The 25,151-nt window shown below is 42.0% G+C and overlaps 2 pseudogenes; one reads left to right on the forward strand and one right to left on the reverse strand.

Annotated features, from left to right (window-relative positions):
• Positions 1 to 744, forward strand: part of LOC132827241 (immunoglobulin gamma-1 heavy chain-like) — a 40,603-nt pseudogene extending 39,859 nt beyond the window's left edge.
• A 19,572-nt stretch (positions 745 to 20,316) lies between these two features.
• LOC132827242 (immunoglobulin mu heavy chain-like) overlaps positions 20,317 to 25,151 on the reverse strand; it is a 49,269-nt pseudogene continuing 44,434 nt past the window's right edge.

The following is a 25,151-nucleotide window of genomic DNA, read 5'->3' on the forward strand; positions in this document are numbered from 1 at the left end:
GATGTCATATAACTACCTTAACGGTAGCCTTGTCAGGACTGGAATTAGTGCAATTACGCAAGTACTTCCAAAGCATTTAGAGCTACCAAATACCCTCGATTAACGATAGTTAGACGTTTTAACTTAAAGAAGGAATCTGGGTTAGTGCTACTCTATCTCAATGCCTTAGCCAAACAAAATCATCTGCTTAAGATTCGTGCGTCTTGAGCCCATTAAAGATTTTTAAAAGTGCAAGAATTGATCAAGAAAATGTACCAAGTGCTCATTTATTGCTACATGCATTTAATTGTAGGCACATTTACGACGCAATAGTTTTATTTTTGATTAACACAATCCATTTCATTACAGCCCGGGAAGCGACTCGCCCTTCGGTATCTCTTCTCCCGCCGTCGCCCGATCAGATCTCCGCAGATGACACAGCGACCCTGGTGTGTCTGGTGAATCATTTCTTCCCTGGTTCGGTGGAAGTTTCCTGGAGTGTGGACGGTGAGACCACGGACAGTGGTGTCCAGACTACTCAGACGGTGCGGGACACCGACCAGACATACAGTGTGAGCAGTTATCTGACCCTGACCGCCGCCCAGTGGAACTCACACGAAGTCTACACCTGCGGCGTTACACACGAGTCTCTCTCATCTCAGCTCAAGCAAAGCATCAAGAGATCAGGCTGCGAGTGACAGGAGAGCATCCCCCTCCTTTCCACGGGCGCAAACTATCATTCAGAATGTTCATGTTGGAAAGCAGTGTCCAGTTATTTGCAATTTTCTTCACAATTTTGCAGAAACGTTAATGTTTTCGTCTGGAATTTAAAGTAATTGTGCAATAAAGAATAATTTTAATTGTCGCAGTGCGTTTTATAAATGTGTTAGAGGTAGTTTTTGGTTAGGTTGACAGTGATAGCATTTCAATTATTCATGCGGTGCGCGCCAGTCAATACAATCTACTGACACTTCCTCCGGGCCCTTTGGCAGTCAGTTTTATCACTCCCCATATGCTAGTTTGTCATTTTCTCACTCTCAGGTGAAGAGCAAAGAGGCAGGTTTTAAGACTACCACATGTGGAATGTGAGCTCAACCTACACTGTTGGTATTGAAGTAAACCGGCCCTCAACTGTATCTTTAGCCTTACAAATGAATTGCACTATTGCATCCCGCCTTTGTATTCAATTTGATCTAATAAACAATCATTTGTTTGATAAGTAACTTGCGCAAGCAAAGCTCAAGCATCAAATTAATTAATTGACTCATCGGGATAATCATTGTCAAAAATGTTTCCAAACAAAGAAATCGTCCTTGGCATCCTTAACTTTGCAATGTAGATTAAAGCAGCAGTAGACAGTATGAAGAGACAGCTACAGTCGACACTTGCATACTTCCTAGTTTAGTGGTGACGCCTTATTAAACACAATAATGAAACGTTGCACTACTAATATCTTCCCAAATGAAATTGGAGAACTATTTTCCGAGATCATTTCAAGGCTGCTGAGCTTGAAAACAAACATAATTTGGGCTATCTTAATTCATATTTGCAATAATAAAGGAAGAAACGCATGTCAGGCAATTTACTCACTTGGTGAAACTTTTGTGTTCGGCTATGTTGGAATTGGCACCTATACTCAAATGCCTGCCCAATTCAGCTTCGAACCTTTAACAGGGACCCCTGAAAGTGGGTTTCCTATCGGGAAAGCGTGTTGCTGCTGCCGTATTCGTTGTCCAAAGCAGTCCAACTTCCCATTTTTTCAATACATGCTGTATTCTGATGTTGAATTTAAAAAGAAACCGAGTGTGAGCAATTTCGAGTAGAGGGAAGGGCCGTTACTGATTGCCCAAATCACCATACACAACGGCATGCTTTAGCACTGTCCTTATTCCAATAGGGACAATTCCTGCTCCAACTATGCAGCCATACCTGTTTGAAACACTCGATTCTTGCAGGTGATGGTATCGTATTGCTAACGAGGGACATATTGCCCTGTGGCTTAAGTCCCACAAGTCACGGACCTAATGGTTTATGGGGATTTTGAGGACGTTCATTCCTCTGAGTTGTGCTGTGCTGCACAACGCAACGCGCAGGGAAGATTTTTAAATAGTATGTTTGATACATCACTGCATATCATGCGATATCTGCGGTCTTTCACATCCTGTCCCACTAAGTATCACTGGAGACAATATCATGGATTTCACTTGAGACACTAAAAAGGCGAGGAGTTCGTGCTTCCATCTTCTTCAACTGGTGACTCATTGTCTTTGAAGTTACCGAGTACCAGATTCACAGACATAGCAATGGGAAAGTATAGAGAGCGACAGAAACTACGAAATCCGCTAGATCAATTTATCTGCTTCAAAGCGCATCAATCATATTGATCACTAGAGAGAGAATAAAAAGACTGATAAACAAGGTTCTGATGCCAGAAATGGATAAATCTGTTTCAGGTTGATTACTCTACAACGAGACAGTGTTAATTCATAACTTTCTAGTAAATGATGCACCTGGAAATAAAAAGCGATCGGAATACAATGAAATCCCATTTAAAATTTGAAAGTGACTCATTCTGAGTGCAGACAAGAATCTTGTGTTTAAACAAAGTCAACAATGTATGTACAAGGAGAGCTCTGACCAAAATAGATTGAATAAATAGACTTAAAGAAGTGGCGATAAATGAATATTGGAAACTGTTGATAAACATCTCATATTGTGCAACAAAATGCGTTATAATTAAATCAACAAAACAAAATCAAGAGAGATCCATCAGTGGTTTACTAAGCGTTTGAATAATCATGCTTACTTTAAAATATAAGTCTAAAAATATTCCACCACGACTTGGAAATACGTTGCTGTTCCTACGCTATCTCGACCAGCGCAAAATCCTGGAACTCCCTCCCCCAACAGCATGTGAGTGTATCTGTAGCAGATAGACTGCAGCTCACCATTACCATCTCCAGAAGAATTCGAGATGGACAATAATCGCTAGTCCAGCCACCGCAACTTAAATCCTCTGAATGAATAAAGCAGCCGAATACAATCAAGGTGGAGGATTAAGGTGTTTCCGAAATCAGTAAAACAAAACGAAAAAGTTGATGAGAAAAAGATAAAATGGAAGATGAAAGCAAACTAATCATTCGTATAAAAATCCATGATATTCTCTTCAGTGATACTTAGTGGGACAGGATGTGAAAGGTTGCAGATACCGCATGATGTGCAGTCTTGTATCAGAAATACTATTTAAGGATCCTACCTGCACATTGTGTTGTGCAGGACAACACAACTCAGAAGAAGGAACACTCACAAAGTCCCATAAACCATAAGGGCCGCACCCCTAGTAAGGGACTTAAGCCACAGGGCAATATATCCCTCGTTGGCGATACGATACCATAATTGAGAAAATCGAGCGTTTCAAACAGATATGGCTGCATCGATGGAGAAGGAATTGTCCCTATTGAAATAAGGACAGTGCTAAAGCACGCTGTTGTGTATGGTGATTTGGGCAATCAGTAACAGCCATTCCCTCCACTCGAAATCATTGAGCTCTTGCTCGCTCGATTTTATTATGAGCTTTAACAAGTAGATACTAACAAAAACAGTTCGAGCATAAGTATCAGTCCATTAAAAATAGTCAAGAGAAATGATCGTGGGATGAGGAAATTACAGGTTTGTGAACAAGCCATTTATGTTTGGCTCCACAGTAGAAGACCCACATTATGTGTACGAAGTAGAAGTTAACAAAAGAGCTAATAAAAATTAGGAACTTGTACAATTAATGCCAGCAGACAAAATTATTGGCGACACTCAGCAAAATAGAAATCAAACGAATTCCCGGACCTAATGGTCTATAGCATAAAGCTTTTTAAAAAAAAATATAGCTGTAGAGAGCGTGGATGTGATGGTTATGATTTTCAAAAATTCCTTGGCTTGCAGAAAAGGAGGATTTGAAATCCTTAAATGATGCTCTGCTAGTCTAGAAAGGCTCAAGATAGAAAACAGCAAAGCACGAACCAATTTAACTGGTATCAGTCGTGAGAAAATGCCAGACTCCCTTAATGAAGATTATAATGCATGATCAGAGAAAGACAACATGCTTTAATGAAAGAGAAATCATGTCGACAATGTTTTCATGACAGTGTTATAATTCATGAAAACAGAATATTAAAGGTTGGTTTAAAGTCTAAGTTATTTAAAACTGATTCAAAATTAAATCTGAAGAGCATCTGATTGTCGTCGTGGATTCAAATTGGACTCGTCTCTGGAAGAAACAAAAGAGGCATTCCCAGAGGTGAAAGGCACATCACAATTCTTCGATGGATATCTACAAATATAAAAAAAATCTCCATTGACTGTGATGCCTTCCTTCAGGCACAAAGAACATTGATAAGAAAGTTTAAGGCATGAAGAGCTGTCAAACAAGTGGGCAAAGTCAGAGCTCAAATGACACCAGGTTATAATCCAACAGATTTATTTGAAATCACAAACTTTCATCACGCAGCCCCTTCATTAGGTGAAGTGCGAAGGGAGGACCTCCACACAGAATTTATTAGCAGAGAGATCAAGGGCAGAGAGATCAAAATATCATAGAACTGATATGAGTGGAGTGTCGAATACTAAGTCTCTGCAAGCTACCAAAAGTTAGATGACGTGAGTAAAGTGTTAACAGCTGAGTAACAAGTAAGGAGATGACCTACAATCTGGTTAAATGAGGCAGAGAGATAATTACAGAAAAATAAAAATAGCGTAGTGCTAGAGCCAAACTAAATGACTGGAATAACATTACAGGTTATAAAGGGTAACCTCATGATGCTGCACTTCCCTATGGATAAGCCCTGCGCATACACAGGATCTACTCAGACGAGGAGGAATGTAATGGACACTTAAAGATTTTGAAGGACACCATCACAAGAACGGGATATTATGCTCAACTCATCGAACACACCTTCCAATATGCCACAGCGAAAAACCACAATGACCTCCTCAGAAGGCAGGCATAGGATACGACCCATAGAGCACTGTTAGTCTTCCAGTACTTCCCTGGAGCAGGAGACTGCCTCATATTTTTCACAGACTTCAACATGTCATCAATGACGACGAGCCTCTGGCCATGGATCATCGACATAGATATTACGATCACACGCGGCAGCACCACTCACCACTTACATGGCAGATACTCATGTGACTTGGCCAATGCTGTCTATCTCATATGCAGCAAGCGAGGATGCCCCAAGGCATAGTATATTGGCGAGAACATGCAGATGCTACAGCAAAGGAGGAATGGACACTGTGCAACAATCGCCAGAAAGGAATGTTCCTTCCAGTCAGGGAGCACTTCAGCGGCAAAGAACATTCAGCCTTCGATCTTTGGGTAAGCGTCCTCCAAGACAGACCTCGAGATACATAACTATACAGAATCGCCCAGCAGAAACTGATAGCCAAGTTCTTGTGCCCATGAAGACAACCTCAACAGTGATCTTGGGTTCATGCCCCGCTATACTTGACTACATTGCACTACCCTATGTCTGTACTTACTGTCCTGTTTGAAACAGTCACCTTGATAAATTGTTATGAGTGGGCGGCACGGTGGCGCAGTGGTTAGCACTGCTGCCTCACGGCGTCAGAGATCCAGGTTCAATTCCGGACTCAGGTGACTGACTGTGTGGAGTTTGTACATTCTCCCCGTGACTGCGTGGGCTTCCTCCGCGTGTTCCGGTTTCCTTCCACAGTCCACAGGTCAGGTGAATTGGCCATGCTCAATTGCCCGTAGTGTTGGGTGAATGGATGGGTGGTGGGTCGGTGTGGACTTGTTGAGCCCAAGGGCCTGTTTCCAGACTGTAAGTAATCTAATCTCTCTATCTTAATTAGTTTGGATTACTTATTGCTTTGGTCAGACCTTTGGCATGCGACTCTTGTGCCTGTCATGTTATTACAGTCATTTAGTTTGTTTCCATTTGTAATTATCTGTAATTACAAATCTGTCACTGACCTCGATTTTGCTCGGACTCTTTGAAGTCATAGTTGGTATCAAAGATGCTGCCATGATATCAAGTGCAGTCACTCTCGGCTCATCTCTTGAAGTCAGTTCTTTTAGCCATGTATGAAGTAATGCGTTCCTTAAATCAGGTACGGAGTGGTCACGAGGAACCCAAACTGAACAGCTGTGAGCACAGCTTTGCTGTGAAACTCATTTGATGCCACAGTTGATGACACATACCATTACTTCTATAAGGATTGAAAGGAGGTCGTGAATGGATAATTGACCATGTGAGATTGGCCTGGCTTTTTATGGACGAGACATATGTGGACATTGTCAGGTAGATTTCAAGCTATTGCAGTACTGCAGCAGATTGCTTTTTGGCGTGGTGAGTTCTGGGTCAGCAGTCTTCAGTACAACTGACGGGATGTTGTCTGTCTAATATCCTTTGGTGTACCATTCCAAAATCTTACCAACGACTGAAGTCAGACTAATTGGCCTATAATCTCCCATCTTTTACCTTGCTCTCTTTTTAAACATGTGGGTTGCAGTAGTGATTGTCCAGTCCTCTGGGATCCCCCTGACTCTTGTGATACCTGAAAGATCACTACTAAAATCTCCATTATCTCTTCAACTATCTCCTTCAAAACACCAGGATGTACCATGAACTTAGCTGCCAGCAACAACTCTAAATCTCCCCCATATCTCTCATAGGGTATGACAGAAGGCAGTAATCTCCAATAACACTAGAGTGAACAGGCGAATCCCAAGTCCACCCAAGCATAACGATAGATGAACGGGGCAGTGATCTGAGTTACACTGGCTGCTCAACCAACTGAGCCAATCTCACCTGCTGTATCTCCTCTTCACAGGTGAGCCAGCTATGTCTTTCTATCTGGCGACACATTTCAACCTGAGATTGTAAATAAAGCCTGAGGACCAATTTCGAGATGCTCTAAAAACAGACTCAGAATAATGCTGAGTCCAATAATTGGCCCCTTGGTTTTGCTTCAACTCTAAGGTTCCGTTAGCTGTCAGGAGAATGGCTTGAGGAGTTTGCACTGTCCTAATCTCTTCATGCCAATTTCTCTCATCATCTTGGAAAATTAGTGTAAAAAACAACTGAAAATTAGACCCAGTTGCTGAGAACTCAAGCTCATCTGCAGGTTCTGATGATATTTCCCATCACTTTACTGATGTGCAGAGACAAGATTAGAGTCACGATTAGAGTGGTGCTGGAAAAGCACAGCAGGTCAGGAAGCATCGGAGGAGCAGGAAAATCAATGTTTGGTGCAAAAGCCCTTCATCTGCAAAGCGTCACACTGCACGAAAACAGGTTCTTCTGTCCAACTCATCCACCCTGACCTGGTGTCCTGAACTGAACTAGTCCAATTTGCCTGCATTTGGCCTATATCCCTCTAAACATTCTGTATCCATGTACCTTTCCAAACGTCTTTTTAACGTAATTACATCCAACTCTATACTTCCTTTGGCAGCTCGTTCCTCTTTCACCTTAAACCCAGGCCTTCTAGTTGTGGACTCCCCTACCTGTCGAAAAGATCTTGGCTATTAACCTTATCTCGATTTTATAATGTCTGATTAAATTGTGACTTCACCTTTGCTTTCCTGTCTCCCATTTACAACCTTTGAGCTGCTTGTCAAGATCAAATCAAGGATCTATCTAGCTCAACCTTAACAACAGTAAATGGCTCTACCTGCACTGTATCATAGGGAAGGCAATTCCATTAACAGACCAATGAGAAAGAAAAGGTCCGCATCTCTGCTTTAAATGACCAAAGTCTGATATTCAAACTGCATTGTCTGGTTCTATTCCTTCCCACAAGGAGAAACATCTTCTGACAATGCATTCTGTCAAGTCCTTTAAGATCCTTAAGATCCTTATTTGTTTTGGTAAGATTTCGGGTCACACTTCTAGACTCCAATTGATGCAGGCCCAAAACTCTCTAATCTTTCCTGATAAGCAAAATCAAGAAACTGCTTCTAATGAACTCACATTCTTCCTTCTTCAAGACCTGCCCAAGACATCGAATGACTTGCTCCTCAGATGCTGCCTGGCCTGCTGTGCTCATTCCAGCGACACGCTTTCTCAACCCTGCACAATATTTCCAGACCATCCATAATTCTATATTATATCCCATTTGTAATAAGATAGAGCATTCTATTTGCTTTCTTCACTATTTGCTGCACTCATATTAACATTTAATGATTCCCATTCCAAGACATCCAGATTCTTCTGTGCCACTGAGCTCTGCAATAGGGTAAGAGTTTAACTCTGAAAAAAAAACTGTAAGATGCATCAAGCAGATCAAAATTAACTAAGTCCCCAGCAGTCATTGAATACTACGTGAACATTTGAAATATGGTAGTCTGCTTCATCGTCTTGATTCCATAGGACTTTTCTGAAGCTGTTATTAGCAACTTGTGCAAAGACAACTGGGAAAACACATCAAACTGCTTTGACTACCGTGTGATCACCCTCCTTTCTTTTGCTGAGAAGTTCCTGGCTAGAATATTTCAGAACTAGCACGTGCCTACCATTGCATAAGAAAAATTCCCTGAGTGGTATTGCAGTTTCAGAGCAAAGAGAGGTACCACAGACATGGTATCTGTTCTCAGAATTAAAATGAAAATATATGGTGAGGAATCCAAAGACCGGCATATAACTCATAAACCTCACCAAAGCACTGGATAACGTGGGCAATGATAAAGTTTGGAAAATCCTAGAAAATCTTGGATGTTTACCCAGGTTCCTGGACAGAACGAAGCAGTTTCATACAATTTGGTACAGAAAAGTCAGGTACGACAGTGACACGTTGAGTGCATTTTGAATCTGCAATAGTGCAAAACACATTTGTGTACATTCTATCACCACCACCCCTGTCCTACAACTGATCAACTATATGCTTCAGCATAATGCTGATGTGTGCAACGAAAGGCCTTACAGAGGGATTTCAGCTTTGCTTCTTCAAAGATGATCCTCAGGCATGTTCAGGGTCACACACAAAGGCACAAGACGACATAGCATTTGTTATGGAACAGCCCAGACCCCCTCAAAATATTTCAAGAAAGTAGCCAAGACCCTAACTTTGGTAATTGTTTTAAGCAGGTGTTATGCAGATATTCATGGAGGGATGCAGATGGCCAACCCACTTAGTTTTAAACATAACAGAATTTAGTTATAAGATTACCCAGTGAAACACTAGCAAGAGAAAACAGAATATAGAATAACTTATCTTATCCGAAAATCCAACAGATTCTCCCAATTTAATGATGCTGTTCCAAATACTTGCAATAATGCCCACAATCACTCCTTGGCAGAAAAGGTAAAATCAAACACAAGGTCTTACAGGAGAGAAGTCACAGAGAGAGAGTATCAGCCTAGAGCTGCTTCTTTGGGTCCAGCATTTGTTTCACACTACTGTTAAAAACCAAACCAAACCAGAGAAGAGTTGAGCTAGGAGAACTGGCCACTCCTCTTTCGTTGAATAATGGTCTTTTTGAAAACGTGAAAGCCTTCTTTCTGAGGCAATATTTGTTAGCTATAATAAAATTGGCTCTGAAAGCCTTCAACCCCAGAATTTTTGGAATCTGTTTCTTTTACTACCTCTCAAAACAAAAAGCCAAGGACAACATTACCTAGTTAAAGAAGTAGCATTGTCACACCTTCCCCCTTTAATAAAAACGAACCATCAGCATCTAAAGATGGCTTCAGTTTCAAACTGTTTCTTCCTAAGTTGGTAATATGCAACACCACACATATGCATTACATTGACAACAAACATGCAAACAGGTATCACTACATTCTGTTTCAGTCGTTTTACTCCTTCCACCGAATGCCTCCAATCCTTGTCCATGTCTCATCAGTCAGTTGGCAATCAAGTTTTCTCGAATTGCCACTTGCACAATTTCCAATTTGAATGGCTGTAACAACAAGCTTCATCTAAGTAGTCTGGCTTTTTTTTGTCCTCAAATTTCTCCACAAACTTCAATGGTTATGGTCAGTGTCCAAGATTCGTTACTGGTAACATAAACATTGAAACATTGAAAACATAAACACTGTTGCTGATGTGAATATGGAATCACAAATAATTAGAATGGATGCCCTGGAAATATGCAGGGAAGAGGTTTTGGGAATATTGGAAAGGATGAATATAGATAAGTCTCCTGGGCCTGATGGCATTTACCCCAGGATCCTATGGGAAGCTAGGGAGGAGATAGCAGAGCCATTGGCCTGGATTTTTATGTCGTCATTGTCTACGGGAATAGTACCAGAGGACTGGAGGATAGCGAATGTGGTCCCATTGTTCAAGAAAGGGAGTAGGGATAGCCCTAGTAACTATAGGCCAGTGAGTCTGACTTCAGTGGTGGGCAAAGTCTTAGAGAGAATGGTAAGGGATAAGATTTATGAACATCTGGGTAGGAATAACGTGATCAGGGATAGCCAGCATGGTTTTGTGAAGGGCAGGTCGTGCCTCACAAACCTTATTGAGTTCTTTGAGAAGGTGACTATGGAAGTGGATGAGGGTAAAGCAGTAGATGTTGTGTATATGGATTTTAGTAAGGCGTTCGATAAGGTTCCCCATGGTAGGCTAATGCTAAAACTTCGGAGGTATGGCATTGAGGATACATTAGAGGTTTGGATTAGGAATTGGCTGGCTGGAAGGAGACAGAGGGTAGTAGTTGATGGATTATGTTCATCTTGGAGCGCAGTTACTAGCGGTGTACCACAAGGATCTGTTTTGGGACCATTGCTTTTTGTTATCTTTATAAATGATCTAGAGCAAGGACTTGAAAGCTGGGTAAGCAAGTTTGCGGATGACACGAAAGTCGGTGGAGTTGTGGATAGTGAGGAAGGAAGTGGTAGGTTACAGCGGGATATAGATAAGTTGCAGAGCTGGGCGGAAATGTGGCAAATGGAATTCAATGTAGCTAAGTGCGAAGTCGTTCACTTTGGTAGGAATAACAAGATGTTGGATTACTGGGCTAATGGTAGGCTACTTGGTAGTGTGGATGAGCAGAGGGATCTTGGTGTCTATGTACACAGATCTCTGAAAGTTGCCACCCAGGTAAATAGTACTGTGAGGAAGGCATATGGTGTACTGGGCTTTATTGGCAGAGGAATTGAGTTCCGGAGTCCTGAGGTCATGTTGCAGTTGTATAAGACTCTGGTGAGGCCTCATCTGGAGTATTGTGTGCAGTTTTGGTCGCCATACTATAGGAAGGATGTGGAAGCTTTAGAACGAGTGCAGAGGAGGTTTACCAGGATGTTGCCTGGAATGGTAGGAAAATCTTATGAGGAAAGGCTGAGGCACTTGGGGCTGTTCTCATTGGAGAAGAGAAGGTTTAGGGGAGATCTGATAGAAGTGTATAAGATGATTAGGGGTTTAGATAGGGTAGATACTAAGAACCTTTTACCGCTAATGGAGTCAGGTGTTACTAGGGGACATAGCTTTAAATTAAGGGGTGGTAGGTATAGGACAGATGTTAGGGGTAGATTCTTCACACAGCGGGTTGTGAGTTCATGGAATGCCCTGCCCGTATCAGTGGTGAACTCTCCTTCTTTATGTTCATTTAAGCGGGCATTGGATAGGCATTTGGAAGTTATTGGGCTAGTATAGGTTAGGTAGGACTCGGTCGGCGCAACATCGAGGGCCGAAGGGCTTGTACTGCGCTGTATCCTTCTATGTTCTATGTTCTATAAATGCTGTAACGCCAACACCAAGTTCAAAGTCTCCTTCTCAACCACCGAATATTTCGGCTGATGAATGTTCAATTTCCCGGAGAAATACCCAATAGGGCTCTCTATCTTCTCGTCATCTTCTTGCAACAGCAGAGGACAAACACCCACATCGATAGCCATCTTGAATGGCTTTTCATAATTAGGTATGGCTAATACAAGGGCAGTAGTTAAAACAGCTTTCAGGCTGTCAAATGCCTTCTGACAGTCAGCTGTCCGCTGAAACTTCCTGCCTTTCTTTAGCAATTCAGTGACAGGAGCAGCCATACTGCTAAATGTTGGTACAAATTTTTGAAAAATTCCACTGGTTTGGGAATTCCCCAATTCACTTTGTTTTTGCATCACGTGAGGCCATTGTAACCCAAGAAGGTAACTTGGGTTTTGGCAAATATACTTACAACGAGGTTATCCCCAAGCCTGCCTTCCAAACTTGATGGAATAGTTCAGATAAATGTTGTAAATGTTCCTTCCATGTGTGACTAAAAATCACCAAGTCACCAACGTTCACAGCACAGCTGGACAATACGGCAATGTCTTTATTGGTTAGTCTGTGAAATGTGGCTGGCACATTTTTCATGCCAAGTGGCATGACTTTAAACTAATGTGGTCTATTCACTGTTACAAAAGCAGAAATTTTCTTTACCCTTTCTGGAAAAGTACCTGCCAATATCCTCTAAGCAAGTCCAACTTAGAAATATAAGTTGCTTGTCCCACCTTCTTAGCACAGTCTTCCAAACATGGAATCAAAGATGCATCAGCCTTTGTAACTGCACTGACTTTGTGATTGTCCACACATTACCACTGGTTATAATCTGATTTTGGCACCACTACTGTGGGTGAGCTTCAATCACTTTTACTCACTTTGATCATGTCACCTTGGAGTATTTTCTATGTTGACATCATGCATAATTAGGTTAGTACTTCCCTGCTTATTTCCACTTATCTCACCATGTGATAACAAAAACTCTTTTAGGTCATTTCGGTTTTCCTCTGTAAGGTAACTCAATAGTTATCCCAATTTTTTGACAACTTCCTCTTTGTCCAATTTAATTTAAGGAATGTCCAATTCAGAATCCTCTGATCTAGGATCTTCAATACCACATTCTCTTCTTGCTTTCCTGCCCTGTCAAAATATGGCACAGTAGCACAGTGGTTAGCACTGCTGCCTCACAGCGCCAGATACCAGAGTTCAATTCCTGTCTTGGGCAACTGCCTGTGTGGAGTTTGCACATTCTTGTCGTGTCTGTGTGGGTTTCCTCCGGGTGCTCTGGTTTCCTCCCACAATCCAAAGATGTGCGGGTTAAGTGAATTGGCCATGCTAAATTGCCCGTAGTGTTAGGTGTAGCGGAATGGTTCTGGGTGGGTTGCTCTTCGTAGGATCAGTGTGGATTTGTTGGGCCAAAGGGCCTGTTTCCATGCTGTACGTAATCTACAATAACTTTTCAGCATATTCACATGGCACACTCAGTGAGATTTCTTTCTGTCTGGAGTCCCTATCAAGTAGTTCACCTCACTCAATTTCCTTTCGACTTGGTAAGGTCCACTAAACCTGGCTTTGAAAGGTTCACCTACCACTGGATGTATCATATTTCCAAACACAAAATTGTGATTTTTTGATTTCATGTCTGCTTCTTGTTCATTGTATGCTGTGATACTTTTAAATGTTGTCTAGCCAACTCACCCAATCTATCGAATCATTCCTGAAAATTTAATATAGTCCAAATATATGGTCTCTGAATTGTGGCTTACCAATTTCTCCTTAAACAATTTTAACGGTCTTCCCTAAAACCTAATTCAAATGAACTGAATTTTGTCGGTTCACCTAGTGCATTTCTGATCACAAAAAGCACAAGTGGAATCCCCTTATCCCGGCCTTTGGAAATCTAGTGGATACATTCATTATTGTCAGCAACTACTGATTCCCAATTTTTGTTTGAGGTAGTGGTCCTATGAAATCAATTAAGACTTTTGGAAAAGATTCCTGAAATGCATGAATAGGTATTAAAAGGTGTAGATTTTATCACTGCCTGTGGTTTTCCAATTACCTGACATGCATAATATGTCTGGCAAAATATAACTACATCCTTATGCATTCCAGGCCAGCAAAAATGTTTTTATATTTTAGCTTGACATTTGCTCACTCCTAATTGACCTCCTAGTGGCAGCTCATGTGCCATTCGTAATACATCCGTTCTATTACCCAAATGGCAACACAATTTGATGAACTTCTGCCTATTTCCCATCCGCTGGAATATGTGATGGTCTCCATTTCTCATGAAGACATCATTTTTATGATAGGAATATTCGGAGTTATATTTGGATATTTTGTGTATGCCTTTTGATACGATTAAATTTTCATGTTGCTGCTGTAACTCAGTTAATTTATCCAAACTAAAGATGCCTGTTGTGCCATCTATCTGCTTCTGCTTTGTGTCAACCATCTGATCAAACAAGGTCTCTGCTAATTCCACTTGGACTTCTTACCTGTATTCTTTGATCTCTCCAGTTTGAACTGGTGACATTGTGACCTCTTTTCCATACAGTCAAGAAAAATCACAGGGTATGTATCATGCTATAGTTCTGTCACCTGAACCTCCACTGGCTTTTCAAACTCAATAGGCAGCACTCCTACCAGTGAATCAGTTGTATCATTAGCAAGGAAAAACTTCATTCCTGGAGCTGAGAGTTTGTTCAGTACTCCTACCACGACTTCCCCACTCTTCACTGAACACTCTAACCTCACTTTACATTATTGAGCACCTCTTGTCTGACTATGAATTCCTGGTACTAGTACCTTTTCTGGCAATAGTCCTTCGGAAGTACATATCTCCTCATCTTTCAGCATCACTTATTGAAAGGATCCTGCATCTCTTAATATTGTAACCACTTTACCTGCTGCTCCTGGGCTATGTGAGTAAACTTTACCTTCGCAGGTAGATGATTTAAGAAGACCTGGCACTTCATCCTTCACCAACCTCTGACCAGCTTGTGCATTTTGATGTAGCTTTCAAGCCTCCACTGTGCGTTCTGTTACCACTCCAATAAAATTAACTGGCTTATCCTGTTTCCTACATCTGGCCTCCCAGTGCTTTTTCTCATCCTTTTAACCTCTCCGTCCCGTTCAGGGGTTTTCTTTTTACCCTGTGGTAAGTTATCCTTATGATCTTCATCAAGATCTACCTTTCCATTTCCACACGAGAATTTTTCTTTTGACCAATTTCTATCCCTCATGGATTGAAATTGATTTTGGAAGCCAAACTTTGCTTTATGGACAAACTCATAATCATCAGCCATTTCAGCTGATAATCTTGCCGTTTTAACTCTCTGCTCTTCCACATGAGTTCTCAATACCAGGAAGTGAATTTTTGAACCCCACCAAAATAATCGTCCCTTTAAGAGCATTGCAGTTTTGCTCTATTTTCAGTGCAGTTCTCCACCTATCAAATTTACTTTGTTTGATCTTTTCAAACTCAATGCAGGTTTGAGCAGTGCCCCTTCTTAGAGTCCTGAAATAGTGCATGCTTGCTTCTGGCATAAGTTCCATATGCATTAAAGTGGCTTTCTACACTTCCTTATACGTCAAAAATGCTTCCTCTGATAGTGATGCGAATACCTCATTAGTTCTACCTACACGTTTTGTTTGGATAAACAAAACCCACATGATGACTGGCCACCGTATTTGTTTAGCCACCTTTTCAAATGAGATGAAAAAGGCTTCCACATTCTTCTCATCAAATATAAGCAATGATGGTGTATATTTGAAAAGCTTTTCACCAGGCCTTTGGCGACCATGGGTATGCTCATCCTCACTCTCTTCCTCATTAAGCTTATCTTCAGCCTTCATCTGCATCCTTTTAAGTTGACTTTCCTGTTCAAGTGCCAATTTCTAAAGTTCAACCACTCTCTCTTTTTCTCTCTCATCTGCTAAAACAATTTTTTCCTTTTTCTTTTTGTCTGCTTCTAATCGCAATTCTTTGTCTTTTGCTTCAAACTCAAGCTGTTTCATTTTCAACTGAAATGTAGCCATCTCTAAAAGTTCTGATGGTATTTCCAGCAATTTCAATTGCAGAGCTATTGCTGTAATTTTCTCTCCTTTCCTCAGGAAGGAGACAGCTCCAACCCCACATTGTCTGCTAATTAGAGCAGCTTAAAGACAAAAAAACTGCAGATGCTGGAATCCAAAATATACAGGCAGAAAGCTGGAAGAACACAGCAAACCAGCAGCAAGAGGTGGAGACAGTGATGTTCCGGGTGTAATGTTTATTCTGGACTCAGTGGGAAATTCAAAATTTCAGGTGTAACCCATCTTCAAGACCTGAAGAGCGGTTACACCTGAAACGTTGACTTCTCCATCTCCCGACAATTCCAGCAGCTTAGCCTTAATCACCTTTAGCAAAATCCCCATGGTCACTTCTTCTACCATGGGGGTTTTGCAAAACTCTTGGTGATTGAAAGAGACATTGATATTCCAAGCACTGTTCCCAGGACAAAACGCACTAGCATCTATTACTCACTGCCTTCAAATCCAACAACCCTAATCCCAAGTTGGAACTGCAGAACAAATCCAGCAAAGAGCCTTCAATATGTTATGGGCCAGGCCAAACCTCTGCAAAATATTTCAATAACGTAGGACAGACCCTAACTTTGGTAGTTGTTTTAAGCAGGTGGAACACAGATATACATGGAGGGATGCAGGTGGCCAACCCACTTAGTTTTAAATAAAACAGAATTTAGTTCTAAGATTACAGAGTGAAACACTAACAAAAGAGAACAGAATATAGAATAACTTAACCTATCCAAAAACCCAGCAGATTATTCCAATTTAATGATGCTGTTCCAAATACCTGCAATAATCCCCATAAACACCCCTTGGCAGGCTCTATCATCGTCAGCTGCTTTATCAATGGCGTTCCCTCCGTCATAAGTGGGAACGTTTGCGGATCATTGCACGACTTTCAGCACATTCATGACTTATCAGCTACTGAAGCAGTCCACGTTCAAATGCAGCAAGATCTGGACATAGCCTGGCTTAGGCTGATAGGTGGCAAGTAACATTCATGCTGCACAGATGACAGGCAATGACCATCTCCAATAACAGACAATTTAAATACTAACCCTTGATATTCAATGGTGTTGTCATCACTGAAGTCCTCTCCATCAACATTCAGGGGGTTGCCATTGATGAAAAACTGAGCTGGACTCACTAAATAAATACAGCATCTACAAGAGCAGTTCGGAGGCTAGGAATACTGTCGTGTGTACTTATCCACTGACTCCCCAAAACCTGCTATCATCTACAATTCACAAATCGGGAGTGTGATGGAATACTCACCACTTGCCTGGGTGAAAGCAGCTCCAACAACACTAAAGAAGCTTGAAATTATCCAGAACAAAGCAGGCCACTTATTTGACACCCTCTCCAATTACATTCATTCCCTCCACCACCAAATCTCAGTAGTAGCAGTCTGTATTATCCAGAGGGTGCACTGTAGAAACTCACCAAATGCACTTACACAGCACCTTTTAAACCCATGATCACTTCCTTGTAGAATGAGAAGAGCGGCAGACATATGGGAACACCACGGCCTGAAAATCCCTCAAAGTCAATCACATTGCCAGCTTGGAAAAATATCACTGTTCCTTCACATTTCATCAGATTAACATCCTGGAATCCCCACACCACACCACAGTCCTCCAGAGAGGGTCAAACCACAGCACATTGACCACAGTGGTTCATGAAGACAGCTCATCATCACCTTCTCGAAGGCAATAAAGGATGGGTAACAAATGCTGGCCAGGCAGCTTGTACACTTACCATGATTTTTTTAAACTGCTCTGCAGATGGAGAAATGCTTGTTTGAAAGGATAGGTGGTGGTGGTGTTGGGGGTGGGGGGTGGGGGGTGGTGGTGGTAAGAACTTACTTGGACAAACTTTAGAATTTGGTTGGAATTACTCTCGAAATATATGTCAGTTGTCACTTACAATCCTTGACAGACAGTGGAACTGGGTGACGAGGTCTTGAAATCATTGTGGAGAAAGGTTTGTGCAGTTTTTTTTTCTCTTCATGAATAAACAGCAATGCATCAGTATCAGGAAGAGCAGGGACAACATACTATCCACTACCATCTGACATTGGCAACTAGTGAATTAGACTGCTACAACTAATGAGCATCTACCAAATAATCTGTGCAATAGAAAATGGCAAGGGAAAAGTTGTTTTGATAGGAAGTTTTTTTTGAATGCAGTTGGTGACAAGCTTACATTCATGAGATTCATTCAAACAAACGTTTAGTCAGAAATAGTAGGTCTGGACTAATCGGCTTGATTGTACCTCTGATTCAAATGGTCAATGAAAAGGAAAAGAAACTCACATCAGTCAGTTAAAGATAGTGAATTAGGACACAATAGTAGTGGTTAATGTCTTGCATAGGGTGGTCGGTTAATATCTCATTCAGAATTATAGATTGCAAACAAAGTAGGAGATTTTCAAAATGAAAAGTGTGGGTTAAAACCTGAGAGAAAACAACATTAACCCAAGTTGGCATGGTTGCTTTGGTGCATTCAATGTAAATGCGCGGGACTGACAGGTTCTGTGATTAATATAAACAGTTGAGCCTGTTGAAAAGATTAGATTGAATGAAACAATCTCGGACTGAGATCTCATGTAGTCCACCTGAGGGATGTGAAAGGGTCTTCTTTAGAAAAAAACAGCCTGTTTGCTTGCTTCTACATCTACATTCACTCCAATTAACATGGGCTCTCAGTGGCACCTGTGTGTACCATCTACAACCTACTTTCGAGAAATTCACGAGCCTCATTCGACAGCACCGTCCAAACTCGCCGCCACTAACATTTCAAAGGACAAGGGCAACATATGCACGGGAAAACCACCATCTGCAAATTCCCCTCCAAGCCACTCACATCCTGACTTGGAACTATATTGCCATTTCTTCAGTGATGCTGGGTCAAAATCCTGGAACCTCTTCATCGCATCATTAATCCACAGCAGTTGAATAACGTCGCCCACATCACCTTCTCAAAGGCAGTTAGAGATAGGTAATAAAAGCTGGCCTAGATAGCAAAGCCTACAATCTCAGATTTCTTTTCCCTTCACATGAAGTAACTCGTATGTCCCAAACAAGACGGCATTGGTATTGGGAGGGACAAATGTGCTCACGGCACTTCTGAAGGTATAATGAGGGATCTTACTCCTTAATCAAATGTGGGTCACAAGGGAAATAGGATTCATTTGGCTCTATTTCGTGATACATAGGCCCTGATGCGACGTACAATGAGCAATCGCCTCGTTGTATGAACTGCACTGGTATGGATATCAACGCGAATGTCCCCGCTGTACTCTAGACAACTGTGTGTAGTTTGCTGTTATCACAATGAGGGATTCCTGGTTATAAAAACTACTTCTTGGTCCCAGGCCTCTGTCACCCGTATGGTGGAAATAGGACTCCCCAGTTTAAGCCCCGGTCCGTGAGCAGACTCTTGACCTTCCCATTGACATGTTCATCTACAACGATTTACAATGAAGATTATCTCAGTCCCTCTAAATTTTGACACACTTCTTTTAGTTGCTCAATCTTGAAATTGGTCCCCGCTATTTATTTAATGACTTGGATTTTTTAATCTACTCTGGCTTTAACTTCTTTGCCATACAAGTGCGTACCTTCACTTTCATCATTCTTTCTTACGTTAGTTACATTCAGTGCTATTCCTTTGTTGAATGGTAAAATCGTCGGACATTGTACCCGATGTTAGATTTGATTACTTACAGTGTGGAAACAGGCCCTTCGGCCCAACAAGCCCACACCGACCCGCCGAAGCGCAGCCCACCCATACCCCTACATTTACCCCTTACCTAACACTACGGGCAATTTAGCATGGCCAGTTCACCTGACCCGCACATCTTTGGACTGTGGGAGGAAACCGGAGCAAACCCACGCAGACACGGGGAGAACGTGCAAACTCCACACAGTCAGTCACCTGAGTCGGGAATTGAACCCGGGTCTCAGGCGCTGTGAGACAGCAGTGCTAACCACTGTGCCACCGTGCCGCCCACTATATCTATACACACATAGATACACACACTCACAATCACCTTCAGTCTTACACACACACACACAAAATGGCAGATACGGTCTTGGACCATGCGGAACAGCATGCTTCTTCTGACCGTTGGGCACTTTGCACGGTAAAGCTCCGGAAGTCTTAAAGCACTGAAATCAAAACAGATTTGACACATTTTGACAGAAATGAAACATACTGAAATGAATGCTGCCTTTGATGTTCGATCAATTGTTTTATTGAACTGTTAAGGTGGGATAGATTCATAATGCTTCAATACTTAAGACACAATCACATTGTTCCTGTCTTTTATTCAGATGTATGCATGTAAGCTAATAATCATTGGCATTTCAGTTAACACGGCATGTTTGTGAAAACCAGTTACTTTTACATCCGGAAGTTTCCCCCGCGATGAGCATTTTTTCAATTAACCGGAATACAAATAATTTCTACAGTATTGTTACATGGGAGGTCTGAACAGGAATAAACAAGCTTTCTCAATTGAGACAAGTGGAGCTTCCGAAATCACATACAGCTCGATCTCGAGATACTTGTCTGAAACGGAGTTGCCTGAGACTCATGTTTAACCCCACAGGAGTAAAGATCGTGTGAGTTCCACTCTGAGGCTGACAGGGTCAGATAGCTGCTCACACTGAATGTATTGTCCGTCTCCTGCTGGATCCGACTGGTCTCCACACCGTTCCCCTTGACACTGCCATCTACCGTCCACTCAATCTCCACAGCGCCCGGGTTAAAACCGCTCACCAAACACACCAGGGTCGCCGTGTTCTTTTCTGTGATTTGAACCGATGAAGGCGGAAGGAGGGATACCGATGGTTCCCGCGGACCTGTTTAAAATAAGTCAGGTTCATGTGAGTTAAAAGACTGCATTTTTTAAGCAGGAGATTCATCCTAAGGTAATACAATTTAAATTATATCAATCACGGAATGTAATGAATAGTTCACTTAATTTTGCATTCACTTAATTGTACTATTTAATCCAAGAAGGACTGAATATGTTTCGGTCTGACGAAATCATGTTGATCTTTAATGGCAGGCTGGAGTGTGGCAATGGATCTGACTAAGTCTAGAGAGAAGCTACGTTTGTTTCATTTTGTAACGGTATCCCTTGAAAAACAGAAGGAACACCTTTGTATTGATGCTGATGACACTTCATGCAGCTGCCATGGCTCTACAATGAGATGCCAAGGTGCCCGCCACCTTTAGAAATATTATTGATAATATGAAAAGTTAACATATGTTAAAGTTGTGTTGATTCGTTAACGTGAAGGAATTGTAATCAGTTTTATTACAAGTGGATCGATCAATTATTGCTCATGTAAAATAGTTGATTAACAGCTCACTCTCATCTCGTCTTGATATTCAATGACATTTCCATCACATTATAACTCAACTATCGATATTTGATGGTTATCATTGCCCGAAAACAAAACTATTCCAGCCATGTACTTAAGATGGAGACAAGAGCAGGGCAATGGGAGAATAACGCAATTTCTGATTCCCCAAAACTGATCGGTCATTTAAATGCAGTTTCCACCATACTCTCCACACTCGGCATTACCCCATACAAAGCAGTCCATTTGACTGGCACCCCATCCACTCCATTAAACATGTGACGGATGCATTGCAGCAACTCACCAAGGCTCTGACAAATATACCTTCCAAATTCTAAAACTCTACTAACTGGAAGGATATGGAAAGCAGGTGTATGGGGATACCACCACCTGCAAGTTCTCCAAAGGATATCCCACCCTGTACTGGAGCTATATTGCCGCTACTTCACTGTAGCTGTACCCCCTCCACAGCGTACACGTGCTGTGAAAGAATGGGGCACATAATAAGTCATAACAGACTTATCATCAGAAAAGTGTAAACAGGTTGCCCTGTTTAAGCATTAGCAATTGTTTTACTCTGTCACTAAGTCCAAAATCTCACCAATGCGCGCCCGTGCTGCTTGAATGGGAGATTTATGCAGCTGCATCTCATCGAGCAAGGATTACCTCGCAGTGATACTGTGAGATGCCGTGTCTATTATTTCAGTCAATTAAATATTCCCAATTACGTTAATGTTGCATATATTTTGTTTCGGATTCGGACTTCTCTGATCACTGACATCGAAATCACCAGCTGCTGAGATCAGAAACAATCGGGGAAAGAACAGGAAATCTCTGTAGGTAGTGCACATTCTCATTGGAAATCACACAACACCAGGTTATAGTCCAACAGGTTTAATTGGTAGCACACTAGCTTTCGGACCGACGCTCCTTCATCAGGTGATTGTCGCTCCGAAAGCTCGTGTGTTTCCAATTAAACCTGTTGGACTATAACCTGGTGTTGTGTGATTTTTAACTGTGTACACCCCAGTCCAACACCGGCATCTCTAAATCATTCTCATTGGACTATTTGACGATATCAAGAATCCAAGTACAATATAACGAGGTGATCGTGCATCTGACCTCATGCTCATTTTCAGTTTAACAAGACACTACTAATTCAGAGTTTCACCAGGTTTTGTTGATTGCAATTAAGGCCAGCGAATGCGCTGCTAATTTCATTGCAATTCGCATCCGATTCTTCAGGGAAGCAGTCATGCCTTATTTGTTTTGTCGCTTTGAGAATTCAGTTTTCCATTTGGTCCGCTAGTTAGGCAATACGTAACAAACGTCGGGAGTGTGGCGCTGGAAAAGCAAAGCCGCTCAGGCAGCATCCGAGGAGAAGGAGAATCGACGTTTGGGGCATTAGCCCTTCATCAGGAATGATGAGGGGCTTACACCCGAAACGTCGATTCTCCAGCTGGCCTCATTCCTGGTGAAGGACTTTTGCAGAACCACACTCTCCACCCCTATCTACAGCATCAGCAATCCACAATTTCGAAATGAACTTCCGTGATAAATCGAAGTCGCGAGATTCAATCCAACAGTAGTTACCGTTAAGAAAGTTAAGGAAACCGAGAACCGAAAAAGCTGAGAGCTAATGTTACCTCTTCTCAACCGCTACCTCTACAGATGCTGCCAGGTCTGCTGACGTTCTCCAGCAATTTTGTTTCAGATTTCCAGATTTCACAGCTCATTCTTTTACTTGAAGCTAAAGTTACCACTAATTTTTGACTTTCCATTGCCCTTTGTGTTTTAAGAGGGAATTTATATGGGGTTACCTTTCTCGCTTCGTCGATCAATTCAAGCAGCTGGCGTTGGGACACCATCATTTACTTGTGGAAATCGTTACTATATCTTTTAGTAAAGTATTAAGGTAAAGGTCCATTCCTTGTGTACGCCGAGAAGAATCGCGGAACAGAAAAAAAGTGCCCTAAATATTTCACTAAAAATAACAAAGGACTCTGGAGGTCTGAGACGAAGACAGAAACTCCTGGAGAAACGTAGCATGTCTGATATCATATTTGGAGAGAAAGCAGACTTGACGTTTGCAGTCCAGTTCTAATGAAGAGTCACCTGACTGGAAACGTCAACTCTGCTTTCTCCCCTCACACGCTACTAGACCTGCTGGGAGTTTCTCCAGCAATTTCTGTTTTTTTTTGTTTCTTAAACATTTTCCAGTCCACTGGCGCAGAGACTGTGGCGCCAATTGTTCTTCAGGCCGCTGAACAAACACTCAGCAGAATGCTTTATAAACCAGCAAGATTCAGTTCTTAACCAGTCAATGGACAGCTCCAGATAATTTGGAAAGTATTTATATTCTATTGTGAACAGAATGTTACAACTGTAGCAGATTAAAATGTAGGCATTCGTAGTGCTTTGCTCTTAAACGGAATCAAGTTTTAAACTCTTCAGAAAAAGGGGTTTTACTCACTGCCAACACTCAGCTTGGTGCCTGTGCCGAAGTAGACGATGCTGCTTTTCCATATGGCACAGTAATAGTCCGCGATGTCTCCCGATTCAACTCCGCTGATACTTAACGTTCCTGTGTTGCCGGAGACAGAGCCCGAAAACCGGTCTGGAACACCTGAGGCTCTGTTCGTGCTGCTGCCAGCGTAGTGATAAAGCAGATACCGAGGAGCACTTTCGGATTTCTGCTGATACCAATAAATGTTGCTGCTCCCTAATGAGGCACCCGACAAAGTGCAACTAATCCGGACGGTCCCTCCGAGGGATGTCGATTTTGAAGGCGGTTTAGATTAGATTAGACTTACAGTGTGGAAACAGGCCCTTCGGCCCAACAAGTCCACACCGACCCGCCGAAGCGAAACCCACCCATACCCCTACATTACCCCTTACCTAACACTACGGGCAATTTAGCATGGCCAATTCACCTGACCCGCACATCTTTGGACTGTGGGAGGAAACCGGAGCACCCGGAGGAAACCCACGCAGACACGGGGAGAATGTGCAAACTCCACACAGTCAGTCGCCTGAGTCGGGAATTGAACCCGGGTCTTCAGGCGCTGTGAGGCAGCAGTGCTAACCACTGTGCCACCGTGCCGCCCATTTACTGTAATCTCTGCGCTCGAAACTGGAGGAAGAAAGGCATCAAAAATCTTACTGCTGTGTACTTTGATCAGTTATTGAAACGATTGAATATGTACGCACTTGTAAGATCACACCAAACAATATTCACAAAATGGAATTCACAGTAAATCTAGAGGTGAGAACACCCACCTGCAACGCAGAAATAGAGTACAACAATAACACGTGGCCAGTCAGACATGGTGAAAAGTTTAACCAGGCTGAGATGCATTGAGAGCTGTTTAACCAGATGGATTCAGTACCTGAAAGGTTCACTCTTTTAATAAGACCTGACACCGAGAAGGTGTTGCCCTCTGCTGTTATGCAAATTAATATTTCCATCTCAACCAATCAGTCACTGAAATCCAAAGACAATCTCAAAATCCCTTCAGGGAACAGCAAATACGAACAAGGTTATAGAAAAGCAAAATGCAGCGGTTGCGGAAATTCCAAGATTAAACAAAAAATACAGGCAGGAAATATCGTGGAGCGAGAAATTGGATCCACATTTCATTTCTTGACCTTTCTATAGAAGCTAAAAACACTTTGCTAAAAGCGTTGCTACTTTCCTAGTGTATGCTCTGAGCATTCTATGTTGCTAAATGGGATTTGAATCCTCGAAACAAGCAACAATAAAAGATATCAGAAACAGATTTAACATTTCGAGTCCAGAGACATCTTCAGTTCCAAAGAATGTAAAACGTTATCTCTGTTATTTTTCTCCACAGGTGTTGGTCAGACCCGCTGTGTTTCTCTAGCACTGTCTGTTTTTGATTATGACTTCCAGTATCCGCAGCATTGTGTGTTTATATAAAAGATGTCATTTACCTTCTGAAGCGTGCATCGCCTTTTTCACACATCTACCCAACACCCAAATGT

This window comes from Hemiscyllium ocellatum, chromosome 24 (assembly GCF_020745735.1).
Source record: "Hemiscyllium ocellatum isolate sHemOce1 chromosome 24, sHemOce1.pat.X.cur, whole genome shotgun sequence".
Classification (NCBI taxonomy): Eukaryota; Metazoa; Chordata; class Chondrichthyes; order Orectolobiformes; family Hemiscylliidae; genus Hemiscyllium; species Hemiscyllium ocellatum.